Genomic DNA, 21,505 nt, shown 5'->3' on the forward strand with positions numbered 1-21,505 from the left:
AATAGCATCTTCTGTTTTTCTCCACCATCAATTTCAGCAGTCTGAATTTGCCTTAAACAAAAGTAATTTAAAATAGCTTTTAGATTTAGGTTCATCATAACATGTGAATTGTGCAGTAACTTGAAAATTTTCAAGTTTCGTTTTGTAATATGACAACTCAAAAATCAAAGACCAATGCATATAACAGGACTAGTTCCACCCAAGTCTTTAAGAAGAACCCGAAATACGTGTCTTTATCCATGATTCCAAGTACTGCAGCTCTTCGTTGATTATTGAATGGCCAAGACCAGGATAAGCCTGTGAATAAAAGATTGTCAAGAGTCCTAAACAAAATCAGGAAAGAATTTAAGAAAATATTGCAATAGTAGGATGTATTACCTTAAACTCACAGCTAACACCAACTTCTACAAGGAAAGGAGGACCAGCTTGTCCAGCTTCAAACAATACAATTCTGTCAGCCATTCCATGGAACCACAAAATAGGTGTCTGCACATACATTCAGATTCATAACCAAAACACAAGTAAATTGAAGAGTTACATGCAAATCTAAATATAGAATTAATACAAATTTGTCTTACAGCCTTCTAACTCAAAGTGTTAGTTGCCAAATGATCCAGATATGCGTCAATGGTAGTGGGGCCTTGTAACGCCCCAAAATCATAAGTAATAAAAGTTTATTTAATCTGAATAATCTATAAAAAAATATTAAATAAAAGAAACTAGCAATCTAAAATCTCTTCACAAATGTCAGAACTCTAATCCACCAAAGACAAAACATTCTCAAAATAATTCTCCAATACAATGTTTAATGCCATAAAAATCATGATAAAATCCTTAGTTCCACAAAATAATTTGTAACTGTTGTCTTTCAAGAGTTTCTACTCCAATAATTCCTCTAATGTATCTGTAAGGGAAAATAAAGGGGGGTGAGATAACTCAATAAGTGGAATTTACTAACATTAGGGTTTAGGAACAAACATTTCAAATAAATAATTCTTACAACAAATTCATAACTTGTAACTCATCAATATTTTATCATCAAATATTTCATATATAAAAAAAAAATATCTTTATATTGTGAGCCATCATAATATATATATATATATTTATATCAGTACCATCATATAAACAAATCTCTAGGCTTTTCTCATAGTCAACGTTTACGCCCCGTTGACAGGGTTGTGTTGTCCCCTTTTAGGACTAAAACCTCTTTTTCATTCCTTTTCTTAAGGATGACTCCTTTGAAACCTAAAGGTGCACTTCCTTAAGGAGCTTCCTTTTTTGATCTCAATAGTATACTCCCTTGCTAAGGAGCTATCAAATGTGCACTGTCCCCTTTTTTGGGACCGTCTTTTGCTAAGGACTAGCTGCAGTATGATTGTTCCTTGCTAAGGACTAAATACCATACTGAGCTTTTAATCATGACTTGTCATAGGTTTTCAAAACATATTCAATATGCTCACAAAAATAATCCATTCATAATTCTCAACAATATAAAGGTATATTCACACATACAAGTTTAAATAAGTTTAGGTTGTCCCACAAGTTTTTCATAAAATGAAGAGTCAATGTGCACATCAAACATTTATAAAATATCAATTTATATATAGAATATCAATATATTTCTTTGATATAGAATAGTTTAATAATCAACACTGTTTTGGGAAAACTCCCAAAATTAGTAAACATCACTTACCTCTTAGTTGCAAAAATAAAAGAAATCAACCTCCCTTGAATCACAACAATTCAGTAGAATTAGAGCCTAGCAACACCAAAAATAGGTCCATCAATACACGAATTTCCCACTAAAATCTGTTTTCATACTTAGACAATATAATTTTAGACAACACTGATATTTCCAAAATTTTACATTTAATCTAATTGTTCTGTTTCACGTATTTTTACTATCCATTAATAGGCATGATTGTACTGCAACTCTATAATACTCTAGCATTTCACTAAAGGTCAAGCCATCATATATTCTACTATTCCTTAGAAGCCACATGATATATAAATCTATCTGATCAACCTAATATTTATATCTATTAATCAAAGTAGAAGCCACATATTATAGTTCTGTCAAATCAATCTTAAAGCCTATGGAGGACCATATGGCTATACATACTATTTTTACGTAATCAATTTCAAAGCCTATGGAGGACCATACAGCTATATATAAACAATTCCTATTCATCATGGTCAGCTTTCCCATCAATATAGTGATGGGTTTAGATTCATGAACCAAATGCCAATTGTTTTACTTGGTACCAAAATAACAGATGCACAGACCCATGTCTTCCTATAAGCGTGGGGACAATTGTTAGCCATAGAATAATTCCAACTCTCTAAATCTTTCAACTTCTAAAATTACAGCAAGACAAACCATACCTGAAATACTTGTGCACAGCCGTAGAGAAGAAAAGAAACAGCTCACTCGTATGTTGTGGTTGAAAACAAAAAGGAACTTTTTATGTACATACACGTGTAACTTAAGAGGTAAAATGTTAGGGTTATCAAGACCCATATTTACTTATGCCACTTCACTTGGACTTTATATCCCATAGTATTTATCTTATTTTTAATATCTTAGGCCCAAATCAATTTAATCCATTTAATTGTAGACCTTCTTTAAAATTTACGCATAATAATTAAATTGGTATTAAAATTATGAGTTACAGGCCTAGTGGTAGATATGACTAGTTGAATCTAAATCAGATGGGCCTACTGGTACACATAAAACACCCAAGAATATTAAAAAAAGGGGATTATCTATAATAGTGAGAAGAATTAGCAAATACAGTTGGGTGATTCTAGTAAGATCTGCTACTTGGACTAGAATGTCCTAGTAGGGTGCCATGTAGATCCTCAGACCTAAGTAAACTCTTGCAAACATCAGGCATTGAACTCTGTCTACAAAGTTGTTAGTGCCAATGCATACAAGTTGTTTTAGTGAATGAGTTTCAAGCAATCTAGCACTATTTAACTGCAACCTATCACCAAATTAAAATCTATGCCACCACACCATAGTTGATGCAGTAGAGTAACTTGTAGATGAGCAATTATTCTCATTACAAATAACAAGATCACATTTGATTTATAAAGAAATGCACAACAATCCATAACTAAACTAGGAGATGAATATGTCAAGATGGAGCATTGAACCATATGTATTACACCTCTGATGCAAGGAGCATAATCAATCTTTAATTCATTGAAGATTTTCTGGGATGTAATTGTGCCTTAATGTAATCCCTAAAGCTTAATAAAAGGAGGCTCCAGGAATGGTTTGCGAAATTGTATGTGTTTGGAATGGTAATCTTCTGATGAAAATTTCTTTGGCTTGGTGGTGATTCCATGCCCCTACATAGTGAAGCCCAGGGTTTCCTATCCTATCCTTTTATTTCCTATTTTCTTTCAAATGCGCTATGCATCAACCACTATCCCATTGCTTGACCATCCCTCAATGATATGATTGAGAACCTATCTACAAAATGTTTGCTAAGATCTTTGTTTCATATGCATCCAAATGGCAAGTCAAGAAGATACTAAAAAAAAATATAAAGAAAAGAGTCTAAAACCACATCACAATGTTTTTTGAAGAAAAGTACCCTCTTTGCATTTGGTGAAATTTTTTCTGCTATAGACGAACTAAAAGGAACCCATCCACTGAATACTGCAGAACACTTGCCAGTGTCAAGGCACTAACTAAAATCAATGATGTAAAGATGTTTTGCTGTGTGCATTTATTTATACATTTTTCTGGAATGGGGACCCACCGCCGCCGGGGGGGGGGGGGGGGGGTGTGTTTGTGGAAGAGGAGGGTGGCAAGGGGGGCCGTATTGAAGAGAAAGGAGAAGAGGGAGACTTCCTTGACTGAATCCACACACAAAGACATTATTTAGGATCTGTGCCGGAAGCTATTTCCTTATCTATCACTGCATGCACATTCTGAATCACTTTAAGCACATCACTTTCATCTTTTCGAGAATTCTAATTCATGTCAGCAAAATAGTCTTCAATAAATGCAACAAATTAACATATCAACTAGTATTGTACCAAAGCAATTCACAATCCTCTCCTGGAGATTCCTTAAGCCTTGCAACATCACTTTAACCATAGCAAGAGCAACTGAAACATTCTAATAACTGACAATCCATAAAAGATTCAAGTGGAGATGTACGTTTGCACTAGTGGTGCGATATATTTGGTTCAGTGTCAGATTGGTACTAGTAAAGGCCAACAATGCAATCAAACATCAATGGTATGACCTTCAGAAAATCTCAAGACATTATTTAATATTTTTCTGACTCAGTTAACAGCACTGTATAAGAAGATTGTGGCACCTCTGACAGATGGTTGACTGAACCACTTTAAGCTAGCTGGGCACTACTCCTATTAAGACCACCCTTGGTCCACTTGATCATGCATAAGTAAGTGCCAAGTCAATTTGACTGATGCCAATCATCAAGCATTAGCATCAGATGAACTTATAAGTAAAGCCATCATAAACGAGGTTCTGCATATTAAAAGTAGACAATTACCATTCTACTATCACAACGTAAATAGTAACCCATTGAACAAAATTCTACTTCATACAAGAATTACCAGTAAATCCCTTATCAGGAGGCTCTTGTTTCCCAAAAAAAAAAAAAAAAAAACCAAACAAACGAACAAACAAAACAAAAAAGTCCTTGGGTTCAATTCAATTTGATATCAACAATGCTATAGACATAATTAATTTCACAACCTGTTGCGGTGGCAGATTATAATTGGTGCAACATTGTTCCCACATGGGACCACCACTATCATTGTTTTATCGCACACCAATCACAAACTGCCTCTTAAACAAATGTGAAATTCTTTGTGTACTTAGACTTACTGATTTCATATGCATATATCATTGTGCAAACTGAACTCAAAGAGAGATTTAAGCAGTAAAAAACAAGCAAATGAGCTCTAGCTAAATAACACCACCTTCCCTTGTAAGACTATGGTGGAAGGTGGGGTTGTAGCTTTTAGGTTCAAGAGTCAAGACCCACAGTGTATGCGAGTAACTTACCATTTAAACAAAAAGAAAGAAAGAGGGAAGCATAACTTACAGCTCTCACAGGAAGCTGATGAATGTCAAACCATGAAGGCATCACAGCACCATCTACAAGTAGAAGCAAAGACAGAACGGCATTAAGATGAAGAAAATATAAAAACATCTTCATCAGATGAGTAAATCTTTGACTTGTTATGCCGATGTTGATACATGCTCTATAGCTTGATGTTACTCATTATTAACATACAAAGCAAGGAAGCCACACCAAGAAAGTAATACTCCCTATGATAAGGCCAAGAGATAATCGAAGGGAACTAATGAATAATGAAAAAGCAACACTTCGATTGGACAATAACAGCATGGTTGAACATCCCAAAGACTTGAAATGATTATATAACTTTTTAGTGGTTAGACATTTCTCTGAATTTACGTTACAATATCTTTTTTAGTAATATCATTTTAATTCATAGACCAAAGGGCATTTTCCAGGGATGACCTTATAGCTGCTATTCAGCTTTGATGTGAAAATTTTGCATCTAAACTTGGTTTACATGCCATGCAGAAAACCTTGAACTCCCTGAATATGTCTTCTAGAAGAACCAATGAGGAAAAAACATAAAGGTTACCCACAGGCCAACAAATTCAACCCAAGATGATGAAACACAAATGAAAATTATACTTTATGGTAATGAAGCAAAATGTTTATCCCTCTAGTAACAAAACGGTAGCCAAAGACAGATCAATAATCCATGTTTTCACAAAGGGAAAGGCCATTGCCAGAAAATTATTTTATCGCTATTTACAACATGCAACATCAGAAGTTAATCAGAATTGAATATTTTAAGAATACAATGACCACCAACAAACCAAATGAAAATGGCATCTATGTCTTTATTTCTTTTCATTTGAAGTTTTCAGCAAAAATTGTATGAATAGAAGAATTTACATGAACAGTACCACCAAGAATCATAATTCTGAAAGTCTAATTTACTGTGCCATTACATCAGTTTCCTTAGGGCGACTTCTTGCTACTCTATAAGCGATGAATCTCATGTCTTGACAAGTGCATTAGTGACTAAAAACAAATTGTACTTTTTAATTTCAATTTGTTGTTATTAGCGTACCTCAATGCTCCCTTTACAGTATCCATTGAATAATCCAAATAAAAAATTTGACTAAGTCAGAAACTATAATGGCCTTGAGACCCCTGGACAACAGGATGATAGATTCTCTAATTGCAAATATCTCTAATTTATTAGATATGTTAGAGCATTGCAATTTGAGAGGTTGATGTACTGCTTCTCAAGTACACCACCGGTATACCCGGGAATTCTGTTTTTTTTATCAATAAAATTCCCTTATTTATTAAAAATTGCTACGCAAATATCAGCACTTGCTAGATTGCACTATCCAACTACAGGCAAGGCTGCACAGATTTGAGCTAGGCAAGTCCACCACCTTGAGATAGTAGATTGACTCGATAGCATTGAGGCCTTTTAACAACGTTTTTTGAGCAAGGATTGATATAGATAAGCAAACGTGACAAAACCACCCAAAAAAAAAAAGTTATACAAATATGAATGATAATTAAAATCCAAATTTAAACTCAAACAAAGAACATTAAAAATATCCACCACATCGATAGATTTATAAAAATTTTACTCATCTAAAAAAGAAACAACAAAATAAAATTAATACTAAACAAGAAAATCCAACAAAGAACTATAGATAAATATTCCTTCCGACCATTGATCTTCAAACTAACAGGTTCTAAGTCAGATTGAAAGGGGAAAACTTCTAACGGATGGATTTCTATTGGATAGCTCTGCATGATGAACACGTTCGAATTGCACTGTTTAAAGTTGCAGAATATTACACTGTAACATCCCTTCATGACTGCAATGTCAGTACTGTAGAAGGCTGTGGGACAAGTACTCCATTCCTTCACTCCAGTGCTCACTGTTTTCCACTCACTCCAATTTATTGTTTTTGTCTCCATCACCCAAAGTTGTATAAAATCAATACCCTTGCAAACCATCCCAAGGTTCCCTTGGTACTCTACAAGTTTCATGTAACTAAAATAATTTCTCTTGCACAAACTTTTAGGGATATCAAATATGGTCCAACTTTCCGTATCTTCATGAAACGCGAATACCTGGTTGTTAGTCATAAGCCAATAAAACGAACCACAAACAGACACAGCAGGCTCAAGTCTCAAGAACTCGTACTCAGGAAACCTTACCGTATCTTCTAATTTTTTCCATGCCCATGTTGCCGAGTCAAAAATCTCACACCAAAGAGAATAGCATGAGTTGTCTCTGATGCCTGAGAACTTGGGTTCTGAAAACCGAACAATTTTATAGTGCATTGGATTTGATCTAAGCACCACCATTGCACATCTTTTGGTTTTGTACCGTGTTTTAGGATTTGGTATCTGCTGCCATTGTTTTGTGCTCGGCTTGCAAACAAAATACTCAGGTACTCCCAATTTTCTTGTTTCAGAACTCTTCATGCACAACAGAATACCTTGTTTAGTGGAGGCTTCAATCTGTACTGGACCAGGCAAGAAGTCAAGAGAGAGTTTAGAGTCACAATCCAAAGCATTGATGGAAACAAACTCGGAAACGGGTTTTCTTGTGTAACCCTGAATGAAAAATCCAGAAATCGTTTTTGTTTTTTTAGAATGTTCTTGCATGAAACTTGTATCATAAGTTAGCAAGTTCCAGTCTTTTGAAACTAGCCTGCACCTCCCAATATCTTTCAAAGTTGCCCGGCTCAAAATCTCAAACACTAACTCCCAAGTAATAGCAGGAGACTCCTTTTTCTTCGGCAGCGTAAAGAGTTCTTTGAACCAAGAAATCATACAAACAATGAAGGAACACTTCAGAGACGACAACATAGGAGAAGAAGAGTAAGAAGCCATGTTTATTGATTAGACAAAGTTTATGAATTGTGATTATTATATAGTTAGTTTGAATTCCAGTTCTATTCTACGTAATACTAATAAATTTTTTCCGAGCTTGGTTCGAATTTGGAATCCTAATCCATGTTGTATTGGTAATACTAAACAAGTAGTCACAATTAAAGTGAAAAGCTTTTTTTTTTTTTTTTTTTTTTTTTTTTTTTAAGGAAATTAAAGTCAAAAACTTTATTATCAATCCAAAAACAATAAACTAAAAAAAGGGGGAAAAAAAAAAAGAAAAAAAAAGAAAGATTGAGTAAATGTAAAATGGAGAAGAACTTATGGTAACAAATGACTAGTTTGGAAGGAGCAGAAGGGAAAGACCGGACTGTGTTTTTGAATTCTGGGGAGAAGTGAAATGGGATTTGATGGGTCCATTGGCTGCGGCTGGGCCTGAGCTCCCTAAAACATGTAGCCAAACAATAAAGCTTCGATTGTTAGCCCCTGAATGTATATGGGTCTTTGATTTTAGAGAAGATTGTTGGTGGTATGAGTGGGATAGTAGCACAAACCCAACGGTGCTACTCAGGGTGATTGCTATGGCTGCAATTGGCTTTGCTAATGGCACAACCTCCATCTCTGCAATTTTATGCGTGTTTTGTTTTTTTTGTTTTTTTCCCCCAAATTTGTCTTTGTGTGAAAAGTGGTGGTCGTACGTACTAGAGTACGAGAATGAATTGTCGTTTAGATTGTTGCTTTGTCGTTTCTTAAAAAACAAAAAAAAAAAAAAAACAGAAAAAAAAAAGGTGTTTTTTTTTCGTTTAGATTGTTGCTTTGTCGTTTCTTAAAAAACAAAAAAAAAAAAAAAAAAAAAAAAAAAAAAAAAAAAAAGGTGTTTTTTTTTTTTTTCTTTTTTAATGAATGACGATATCATTAAAAACTAAGCACCAAAGCAAGGTTTAGAATATATCTTGTTGAAGTACATCCCATTGAGGTCTCCCTCAAAAACATCTAAAATGTCCACAGGCGAACTATCATAAATAAGGAAATCAACAATTAAACTAAAACTCGTCCTAGCTAAGCCATCAGCACATTGATTAGCTTGTTGGAAGCAATGTTTAATACGGACATTTTGAAACTGTTTAATCAGTTGCCTACAGTCATCTAAAATAGGGGATATAACATAGTTAACATAACCTACATTCTGAAGCACCTCAACAATGGACTTGGCATCCATCTCGACTTTAAGACAATGGACGTTTATGTTGCAGCACAGTTTGAGGCCCTCATGCAGCCCCCACAACTTAGCGGCAAAACTACTAGTGATCCCAACACGCTTGCTAAAACCAGCAACCCACTGCCCATCCTCATTCCTTACCACTCCCCCACAACCAGCTAGACCATGAAGCTCACCACATGCCCCATCTGTGTTCAGCTTCCTCTAGCCATGCTCCGGTCTCTCCCAACGAATGCTCCTTAAGACTCCACGAGTTTGCAATCTTGGAGCAGCCATACAATGAAGATACTCCTTAGCTTGATACATAATATCCATTACCAATTAAGGACTCCGACCTTTCCTATTGAAAACAATATCATTTCTACTCTTCCAAATACTCCAAATAGCAAAGGGAAACACAATTTTCCATGGGGTACCCGAACCATGCAGCTTATCATTCTTCCTTATGTTCAGAGAAAGCCAATCCACCAAATTAACATGCCAAAACTCATGATTAGAAGCCGTAACCCCTAGCTGATTCCATACATGTTTCAAATGGAAGCAATCCCTCAAGGTATGCAAAATAGTCTCACCCCCATTGCAGCAAACAGGACACACTTCATCTTAAACCACTCCTTTCCTTCCTAGACAAACTTTAACACCAATACTATTGTGGGCACACAACCAAAGAAACAATCTAACTTTTGGCAACAAATCTGTCTTCCAAATCTAGCTAGCCGAGAAAACAGTAGCATTAGAAGACTCCATAGCAATCTCATATGCGCTTTTGACATCAAAAGACCCATTGGGTGACCCAAACCAAGCCAACTTGTCCAATCCACCACCTAAGGTTGAAATGGGAATTGTACAAATTAATCCCTTAACTTCATCAGGAAATTCAAAGCTTAGTTTCTCCCAATCCCACCCCACATCAAGCATAATATCTTTAATTTCCAAACGGTTGGCTTCTTGAGAAATAGGTCCTTGAATCAACTTTCTAAGGGAACCCCCATTAGTCCAATTATTATGCCAAATATTCAAAGTGCTATTTTTTGTCACCAACCATCTACATCCCTTGTTAAAAGTGCCCATCCCTTTCTTCATAGCAGCCTATATTGAGGAGCAAGGGAGCTTACTGCATTTGCCGCTGCTCTCCTTCGGTGGTTGAAATACTTCATCTTCAAAACATTTACCCACGGTGCCTCCCCCTCCATATGAAACCTCCAGTTCAGCTTGGATAAGAGAGCTACATTCTTACCTTTGGCTATTGGTAGCCCCAATCCCCTTTCCTCCTTTGATTTTGTCATCTTTTCCCAACCAACCCAATGAATCTTCTTGACTAATTCTGTAGACCTCCAAAGCAAGTTCCTATTCACTCTATCTAGCCTATCCAATACCCTTCTCGGAAAGTAAGAGCATTGCATAATGTACGAAGGGATGGCAACTAGAGAAGACTGAATAAGCACTCGATGGCCCGCTAGGGATAAAAGGTTTTCCTTCCACCCAGATAATTTTTGCTTTACTCTATCCAAAATAAAATTATAATCATGCGAGGAAGAACTCGGTTGTTTTAGCGGAAACCCAAGGTACTTGCCAAGATATGGTGTAGACACAAATCCCAGAATATCACAAAGGGACTCCCTAATATCCTTATCCACATTTGGAGAAAAATATACCCTTGACTTAGTTTCACTCACCGTTTGGTCAGAAATGCTACGGAATGTGTCCAAAACATCTCTAATGGCTGCACAGTTAACCCCATCAGTTTTTGCAAAGAGAATCAGATCTTCGACAAAGAATAGATGGGAAAAAGCAGGACCCCTCTAAGAAACCTTCATTGGCTGCCACACCTTCTCACTACACTTCTCTTCAATGAGTTGACCAAGGAAGTCCATACAGAGGATGAACAAGTATGGGGATATCGGATCCCCATATATCATACCTATAGAGGGAAAGATTGGGTCAAGGGCTTCTCCATTGAATAAAATAGAAGTAGAGACTGTAGACACACAACTCATAATCACATCTACGATATCCATTGGGAGATTTACTCAAATAAGCATATCTTTGATAAAACTCCATTCTAGCTTGTCATAAGCTTTCTCCAAATCTATCTTAAGAGCCATATATCTGGTCCTTCCCTTCTTCTTCCCAAGGGAATGAATGACCTCTTGAGCAATAATAACATGATCGATCCCTTTACGTCCTGGCATAAAGGCCGTTTGCATAGGAGAGATGAGTTTGTCCAAGTAAGGCCGCAACCTTGCCACGATAATCTTGGTAACCACCTTATACACCGTATTACACAAACTAATTGGTCTATAGTTTCCCAAAGTTTCTGGATCCTGAATTTTTGGAATCAAAGTAGTGTGGGTACTATCCAAAGCCTTCGGCACTCTTCTATTAGCAAAGATCTTTTGAACCTCTTCAAACATAGAATTACCCATGGTATGCCAGAAATTTTGGAAGAATCCTGCATGAAGCCCATCTGGGCCCGGAGCTTTGAAAGGTTTCAAGGACTAAAGAGCTACCTTTATCTCTTCTTCAGAAGCCCTTCCCCTCCCTCCCCCCCCCCCCCCACTAATACTCTCATTCTCCAACTCCAAGAGCCTAGGCTGCCATTGTGAAATAGTGGGGTCCATCCTAGGCACACAAGAGAGAGATGACAAGAAAATTTGCTTATAGCCACACCTAATGAAGTCTTTTATCTCCCTCTCCTCAAGAATCCAATTCCTCATTGCATTTTTCATAGCCATGATTTGATTCCTCTTTCGTCTAACCAAAGTTGACACATGATAAAAGGTCGTATTACGATCCCCCTGAATCATCCAATTCACCCTGGACTTCAAAGCCCACAACTCCTCCTCCTATCTAAGCACAAGATCCAACTCCCTAAGAAGGTCATTTTCCAACTTCATAAGAAAATCCGAGGGGTGTAAAGCTAGGGTTCTTTGAATACCATTCAGCCTCGACATTAGATTCTTTTTTTTTTTTTTTTTGGTGAAAATATTTCCAAATTGGTTTTTATTCCACTCCTTTGCTTTTTGAGTAAAACAATTAATAGCATCAACCAGTCTATTATTCCTTTCCCACGCCTAGTGCACTATAGGAAAAAAGGAAGGATCCAACAACCAACCAGTTTGAAACCAAAACGGCCTACTCCTCCCATTTTGGGTCCTTGGCTGCAACTCCAACAACACTGGACAGTGGTCCAAGTGACACCGAGTCAAATGAGTAATTTTTGCATTAGGGTACAACACACACTAGTTTGGGTTAACAATGTCACAATCTAAACCTATACTTCAAAGTTTAGAGCATGACCGGTATGTTAATATCAAGTTTACCTCAATACTAACACGAATTAACCTAAACTAAAGGTACTTATCAAGAATTATTTCTTGACTTCCTGCTTATTTTCTTGCATAAAAGCCAATATATACAATAATGATGGCAACCCTGAAATTTTATTTCCTTCGAACTTGGAAAAATACCACTTGGCTGAAACTTAAGGTATTCATGTAAATATTACATAACTAAATGTTTAGTAAAACTCTTATTACAAACCTAACCCCAAAGACATACAACTGAGGTTCAAAACAAAATAAGGTACCGAATTACATCTGTGCTCAAAGGATCAAGTACATCTTGATTTCTTCTATACAACAAAAGAGCTAAATGCTATACAACAAAACTCTACATTCTAACAAACGAGAAAATACAGAATCCTTGCCACCTCTAATACTCTCGCTGCTTTCGGGAAGAACCTGTGCACTGAAATATAATAGGGTGAGCTGCAAAACCCAGTAAGGTTTTAAAGCTCCATGTGCCTTGAATAAAAATGCATGTAAATCAAATAGTTTATGGATATACCAACTTTGATAAAATAGTCTTCATACTATTCATATTGCTCTTAAAATAACTTATGAACTTGCTGAGAAAAATATTTCATTTTCCTTTCATATAATAATAAAAGGACATAATAAGGAATCTAAAAATAATTCCGTAACCTTATCTTAAAAAGGACTATAAATGCTTCATCATAAACTTCTTTTCATGAGAGCTTTTAATTTTTCATAATGCATTTAAACAAAATCATTCTCTCATGATCAATAACATAATATAGCTATTCATAACATATTGGTTAGTTCACATTTGATAAGTCTGTACAGAGAAGGCCTCATCACATTTGGGTGACCTCGTGTGCATGATATTGTCCTCTTTGAGAGGCTTGATGGCACATCTCCTCAAGGTTTTATTCCTCCCCGCCTTCCATACACATTGGGGAGAAGGCCTTGTTCAGATTAGAGTTACGAGCAACCCCATTTCCTCCAGTTTAAATGGCCAAACAGATAATATTTTTCATGGAAAAGCCAATAATTAACCCCTACTGGCTAAGTTCAAAACATAACAATGGAATAACCTGAACGCTATATTTTTCTGATAACTATGCTTTTACATAATTATTTCATAATAGTAGCATATCCACTTCATTTTGAAATATTATGTTCGTGATATAGGTACTAGCATTAGAATGCTAAAATTTTCATATATATATAAGATTGAACAACTCATGAACATGTATTTTACTTAAATCATGCTTATATGTAATATCTCTAATCAAAAAGTTTTAATGCATAATAGTTTTCGAAATAATCTTTATACTTATTAAAAGCACACGTCGCAAGTCTCTTACCTGAAAACAAAAGGCGCGAGAGATTATGTACGAGGAGCTCAAGTGTCCATGTTCTCGTTCTCGTCACCTAAATGAAAAACCAAAATTATTACGGACAAACCCTTCCTAATATATAAAATTATACCTCAATCACAACCTAACTCTTAAACTCAAGAAAATCTTAATTCCCATCACATAAAGTTCCCTAGAGCATATGATACAATCATCAAACACATTATGCATCCAAACCATAGAGAAACCAATTCATAAAATTTAAATATGCTCCAAACATACCAAAGGATGAGCGTATTAAATTATAGCTCAAAACATTTATCCTAACTTGAGAATTAAATCCACAAATTCAGGTGTAACATATGTTGTTCACTGCTCATTACAGCAGCGTATGCTCCATTTGTAAAATACAAATGGGCTGTCCACACACCCCCAATTGTCATGAAATTTAACAGAACTACTCCCCTGTATGTCCAGTATAAACGATAAAAATTTCGGAGCCAAAACATAAACCCATGATTTACTAAAAATCACACAAAACAATATACTCAAATCTGTCCTGACAAAATTTCTTGCAACTTACAAATTAAACCATTATTTTTATGTTCATCCAAATACTGTGAGACCACTTTTATAACAACCATATGTGTCTTATAATTCATAAAAAAATACTCCTAGAACTAATTCACAAAATATGATTTAATACATATTTTTCTTGTTGTAAACCTCAAATCTGTCACAGAGACAGCTTCAGTACATATCTTTACAAAATCATCAACAAATAACAATAGGCCTTAATTTCATTTGGATATTTTTATACTTATAGTATACATATTAAAGTATGTTAATAAGCATTCAATTGATCACAATATCATCAAAGTTTTAAATCACTAAAACAGAATCATAGTTCAGCCTCTAAAATCAGGATAGAGGATAAAGAAGTGGAAATAAACCAAGGAAGTTTTGATTACTTACCCCAAAATTTGAAGATGAAACCTTAGTGTTAGGCTCTTAATTTCTTCTTAAAGAGAGTTGTCTATGATTTTTGGTGAGAGGGTGAAAGAGAGGTGCTGCCGGGTAGAGCAAAGGAAGAAGAAAAGAAAAAGTAAAGGAAGATGAGCAAGGAGTGTTTTCTGGTGCAGCAAAGAATATAAGGGAATTTGACTTTAGGAGTGGGGTATGTGGGATGCTAGGGAAGAAAATATCACACCTACTTTTCAACTTTTTTTTTCTTTGCATTCACATTTATTTTTTCTTTGCATTCACACTTTTCTACAAAGAATAATATCACTTTACACACACACACACACACATATATATATATATATATATATTCATACCTTTATAAAGTTATATCCATCACATTAAAAAGGCATATATGTTCTATAATATCATAATATCAAAGCTTCATGCACTTAAAAGTAATTAAGATAATGACATGTATATAAACCCATAAAATTAATTATGCAATTAGGTTGGGGTGTTATAAACCAAGTATCTATCAATTCTCTCTTGGATCAAAGCTTGAACCTCCCTTCTGTTTGTCCAAGTGAAACTGGGTCCCGCGAAACCAATATCCATCATATTACATTTATCCAAAGACTTCTTAAACAATAGAGACCTATTAACACTCACTGCCCTACCTCCAAATTTATCCTCACTAAGGAGAGGTTCATTAAAATCACCAATTATAACCCAAGGCATATTATGCAAATCAGCCACACTAATTAAATTTTTCCACAAAACTTGCCTTTCGGCATTCCTAGGACTAGCATACATAGCAAAAAATAACCAGCTAGCGTTTGTGAAACGTACCTTCACCTCTGCATGAATTTCCTGCTTAGTACTGGAAAGTAAGGCTAAATCAACTCTGTCAGCGTTCCACAAAACCCAAAGACCACCAGCATAGCCAATGGGGTTGGTATGGAATGCTCCATCAAACGGCAACAAATTTGTGATCCCTCTAGCTCTATCTCCCCCTACATGGGTTTCCATGACAACCAAAATTGTTGGGTTGTAATTCTACACCAAATCACTAACACGCTTCTTAAAAGAGAGCTTCAAAGCACCTTTGCAATTCCATATTATAATATTCATCATAAAAAAAAAACCCCCTTATTGTAAGAAAGAAAAATTAGCACTGAGGCTCCTCAATTACAACTCCACCTTCAAGCACCATCCTGTCTAGCCTATTCCTGAACACAGAGGGATCATGTGCTGCAAAACCCCCATCACTAATAGGCAAAACTCCACCAAGGCTATGATTGACTTGCACCTCATCATGACAAAATTTATCAGCTACTCCACCAAACTCCTTTGTACCGTCTGGCCTTTCAGAAGCTTCACATTGCATAGCATAGGAGCTGCCTAATCCCGATTCGGGTATGGTAGCCTCTCTATCCTCACCTTTACCCTCCACGGCTTCTTGCTTTTGGAACTGAACCGCCTTCTAAATCGGCTCAGATATGTCCGAATCCCTGCCTTGATTGACTGCAGCTGAACTTGTGGAGGCAGTAAAAAGAACCACCTCACTAGAACCTGCCTCCGGTGAACGGTGTTGCCCATCACTCCCAACCGACTCGGCATTCCTCAGTGGCTGATTGGGCATGACACAATTTAAGAACTGACCCCGGATGGCACTGTTTTGTTCTCCAAAGGAGAATCTATTGCGTGTTGCCCCTTTCTTTCTCTTCACTGAGGATAGCCTTTGATTTTTTTGAGTGGACAAGGGCCGGGCTGTGTGGTTAGTGCCATCATTATTAAAATTCAAAGTTGGGCTAGAATGGGCCTGCTTTTTCCCCTCGCTTCTCAAGCTTTGTACCACAGAAGTTATTTGGGCTCTATCAAGCAAAAACGAAGGAGATAACTTCCTTTTTGCTTCCCTTGTAGGTTGATGAAGCACTATAGCCCGATCCAAACTTCCCCTCTCCATAAAGTCGTTATCCTTGAAGTTGAAACCAGTGCTTTGTTTTGGTGAGATCCCATCACTCTTCATCTGTTTTGTCCTATTCTTTCTATGAGCCACCACGACCTATGGCCCGTACACACCCTCATGCACTTCAACCTATTCTGTGCATTACTCAGAGCTAGCCACTACACTGCTGTTCCCCTCCCTGCTCCTTGGTGTGTCAGAGACATGAGTAGAGCATGGTTTTGATACCGTATCACCACCTTCCTTCACCCCCATCTCTAAGACCGACGGTTCTTGCCGGATAATATGTGGGCATTGCTCCTTCGTATGCCCTATTCGTCCACACCCAAAACAGATTTTGTGGATACCTTCGTAGCAAATCAGTTACTCAAGCCTCCTTATCATTATCACAGTTGCCAGTGGGTTCTCCACATCCATTTGCACACATCCTAGCAAACCTCCCTCTAGTTTCAGATGCCATGAAAGTGTCAACATTAAGGACTCTACCGATAGCATTCTCAATGATTTGCAATGCCTCAGCGTTGTAATACTCAAGGGGAAGCTCATTAAGTCTAACCCAGACTGTAATGGATGACACACTAGCTAAAGTCGGCTTAAAATTCGGTTCCTGTGGTCTGATAGATAGGAAATGGTCTCCAATAAACCATGGGCCTTTTTGCAGCACATTCTCATAGTCTTTGCCTAATGATAGCCTTGTGAGGAAGAAACCATGACCTAAATCCAGATAGTCTAATCTACCTGCAGGTTTCCATAAGGCAATGGTTTTGAAGTTAAGCTCCACACTTCGTCCAAAAACTTTCATGATAAATGCTCTTCCCAAGGCTTACGAATTTTTTGCTTAAACTCCCTAAAGAGTTTCACTGATAACAGCCCTTGCTGAAGTGTTTCCACCTCCCCATCTAACTCAGCATCATCATCCATACCATCCTCAAAGCTAAAAGCTTGTGAGAAGGCTCCTGGAATTTCACCCACCAACTTGTCCTTGAAAGAGGCATTCGAGTTCCACAATCCCCCAGCATGGCTCGGTGACACAGGACCCGAGCTATGGCCATCACAGAAGCCAGCATGGCTCACAACTTTAACTTTTTTCTTGCTACGTACAAGCTCTTCCTTTTCCTCATGAGAGAGAGAGTGCTCCATTACTTTTGTTTCAAAACACAACAAAAGGTTGTTGCTTCGTCAAATAAGGCTTTTTAAATTTTAGCCCACATATATTAACAACACAATTACGAATTACCTTGAATTGATTTTTGTGAGTTGAGTTGGGGTTATACATTTTTCTTATTATTAAAGCTTAAATTGATGGAAATAAAGTTGACAAAACATTCAACCAAATATATGTATTTGTTGTGTTTTGAAACTTTTTTTTTTTTTTTGAATTTGTTGATTTGATTTATTTTGGTAATTTAAGACTTAATTTTAATGAAGATGAAATACCTAAATGTGTTGATTACAATTTTTTTACAAGAATAAATTACAATCATTATGTTTGAATTTTTAATTAATTCTAAAAATATAGAACATGATGTACTGTTAAGATTTCATTTTCTAGATACTTTGTTCAATCAAAATTCTTGTTAATTTTCTTTTCATAAAACCAAAAAAATAAAAACAAGTCTTGTTAATTTGGCCTTTTATGTTACTTGGTTAAGTTACTTTTATTGTCAATAAAGGAAATTTATAATTGAAACTTAACCTTAATGCCACATATTAATTGAAACTCCCACATTAAATTCAAGCTTCCTTTAAACCCATATTGAATCAGTCCTACACCAACTCCGCTAGCTTCCTTTAACCCATTTTGTGGGAAATTTTTTTAAGCGAAATTACAATGTTGGTTCCTCAAATTTACCCTCAGAGTATAATTGGTCTCTCAAGTTTAAAGAAATGAGTTGTATTACTCCTTTTACTAATTACTATTAGTAGTGTTACTTACATGGCTAATGGAACAATAACTTGGCATTTTTAAATGACGTGGTTTTTTTTTTTAATTAAAATAATTAGTTTCCACGTCAGATCAAATTTAAAGCAAACTGAGGGGTTGAAATCAAATCTAAGTTAAACTTACTTGGTTGAAAAAAATCTGATTTTTGTTTAACAAAAGCATGATGGTGTGAGAGAGAGAGAAGGGGGAGAGAGAGAGATTGACAAACCCTAGATGCTGCCTTCCTCCTCTGGCGACGGTTACCTCTTGCCTCCAAGCTACGTGTCCTTCTCAGCCACTAGTGTGTCTTCGTGCTAGCACAGCCACCGATACCTTGCCCTTGCCACTCCTCCTCATCTCATTGAAAACCCTCTTAGGTATTGTTGTTTTCTGGCTTCACTAGTGTGTTGTCATGTTGTGTGGGTGTTCTATGCAAGGGAGCGCTTATATTTATTAATAATTTTAAATAGATATTTGTAACTAAATTCAAAAAGATTACATTTGGTTTTGCAATTATTTTTTTAAAATTGCGTTTACTTTCTAGAAATAAGCACAAAGTTTAACAACTTGCTAGTCAATGCTTGATAGCTTGATTAGTTCAAACTACATCAGATCATTCAATTTGTTTGAATTGGTGCACAATGATTACCATTATTGTGGTGTCCAAATCTATATATTAGATTACCATTATTGTGGTGTCCAAATCTATATATTACTAAAATCTGAAGCGTAGCATTTAATGTTGTTACGCTCTCATTAAGCCACATCAGCCGTCATGTCATTTCTAATTTTTTTTTCCTAAATTTTTCCTATAATTTAAAAATACTTTTACTAAATTTTCCCTAATTTTAAATAGTATTAAAAAGAAATGATTTCCAACCATATCTCCACCATAAAACTCAATCTTTATAGCTTTAATTATGTTAACCATAAAGCCCAAAAAATGAATATTACATTGCGGTCCACCATTAAGCCCAAATCCAACCCTTTATTCTTTTAAATGCCAACCCTTTCTTCTTCTTCTTCTTCCTCTTCAAACCTTCAGCATGACTAATGCCAACCTCTCTCTCCTCCCAAGACAGATTCAATACTTTAGACCTTCGGTTTTCTAACTCCAACCTCTCTTTTCCCTTCTTCGTCTCTTCCTCTCCTTATTTAAGTGAATCACTCCTTCATACCTCATCACTATCTCCCGTCCTATTGCTCTTCCTATCTTTCACAGTTTCAAAACTCCTCATTTAATTGAATCAGAAAACAGCATAGTTAAAGAAGAGCTCAGAAATACTAACAGAATATGGATGATTCACTTTAGGTATTCACTATAGATATTTCACCTTTGTTCATGTTTCATTTTGGAGTGTTTCTTTTGAATGATTTGCTTAGATTGATGGGTTTGGAGCCCTGTAGTGGGTTTTGCTAATTTCAATTATTAGACGCATTGCTCTCTCTTTTGTATTTCAGTAATTCAATCAACACTCTGTTTCCTATCCGTATCCTTTTGTGAGAGGCAAATTGGTCCAACCACAAGCCCAGGTTCAAGGCCATCGTCAACTTTAATGGCAAGGAGTTATTAGCTGCCTCCTCTGTACAAGCCGTGGAGGTATACTTAAATTTTATTTTCTATGTACATTTAAAATTTTTAGGGTTAATTCTTCTATGTTTTCCTATTTGGGTATTGAGTTTATGGTTTGCAATTTTTTGTATTTTTAGTTGTTGTTGTTGGCTGTAGAGAAAAGCTCAGAAATTAGGGTAAGGAAAATTACCCAAATCTGTGATTATTTTTATTAGGCTTATATCAAGTTGAGGTTATACAACTTCAGGGGGATCAGAGGAAGAATGTTTCCACCTTACTTGTGTAGGCCATGGTTTTGAAACTCAGATTAGACTAGACTATACGGTTCGATTGGAAAAACTGCAAACCTCTCAGTTTTGCGGTTTTTTTTAACTTCACGAACTGCTCTATGGGAAAAAAGCAGGAACCTGTGCAAACCGTGGCCGAACTATACGATTCTGAGAACTGTGACCGGTTTTTAAGGTTTGGAGGTTTCTTTTTGTTTTAGCTTTTTCGATGAATTTTGGCCAATACATCATTATGAAGTTATGATCAAATCTAGAAGAAATGGAAAAAAGAAAAAAAAAATGAAAGAACACAAAAAAGAACAAAGATCAAAAGGAGATCTAATAATTTTTGGAGGGTGCTTAAACTTCACTAATTCACAATCTTCAAATTTGCTGCAGAGAGCTCAACACAGAAGAACAGTAAAGAGAATGATTGAAGAATGAATTATGGCTTTAGGCTTCAACGGCCAAAAGTAAGAGAAAGGAAGTGGTCAAGTGAGGTAGTAGGTGGGGTAGGTGGGAGAATTTATTGGAGTGGCCACGTTTTGCTTTGCTAAAGAGGAGTGGTCAAGTGAGGTAGTAGGTGAGGTTAGTGGGAGGGCTTTTTAACTTTTGCTTTTTATTTTAAAGAAAATAATTGATTCTTATATTCCTAGTGGGCCACGTTGTAGACATGCTATGCGATATAAATATCATCCGTTCATCACTTTGTAAATAGTCCTACAATAAAATGAAAAGTAGGTGAAGTGCAATTACTACGAACGAACACGAGCATTGGTCTTTGGCATTGAGCTTAAGTCAACAAGTCAAAGTCTTATTTAAAATAGTACAATAATAATGAAAAGTAGTTGAAGTTTTACCAAAAAAAAAAAGAAAAGTAGTTGAAGGATCCCTATATATTATCATGAGCTGCTATAACATCCAATTGCATCACCTCCATTACTCGCTTTTCAGCTTCAGCTTC

At 36.1% G+C, this 21,505-nt stretch overlaps 1 long non-coding RNA gene and 1 pseudogene across 1 annotated transcript; both read right to left on the reverse strand.

Annotated features, from left to right (window-relative positions):
* Window positions 1-177: 177 nt before the first annotated feature.
* Window positions 178-8,583, reverse strand: LOC115962604 (annotated as a pseudogene).
* Window positions 8,584-12,607: 4,024 nt separating this feature from the next.
* Window positions 12,608-15,029, reverse strand: LOC115965734. The gene is made up of 3 exons (XR_004086146.1): window positions 14,822-15,029; window positions 13,856-13,922; window positions 12,608-12,933 (listed from the first exon to the last, which is right to left on the reverse strand). It is a non-coding gene; the product is annotated as an uncharacterized LOC115965734 (long non-coding RNA).
* Window positions 15,030-21,505: the final 6,476 nt, after the last annotated feature.

Source organism: Quercus lobata, chromosome 10, assembly GCF_001633185.2.
Source record: "Quercus lobata isolate SW786 chromosome 10, ValleyOak3.0 Primary Assembly, whole genome shotgun sequence".
Lineage (NCBI taxonomy): Eukaryota > Viridiplantae > Streptophyta > Magnoliopsida > Fagales > Fagaceae > Quercus > Quercus lobata.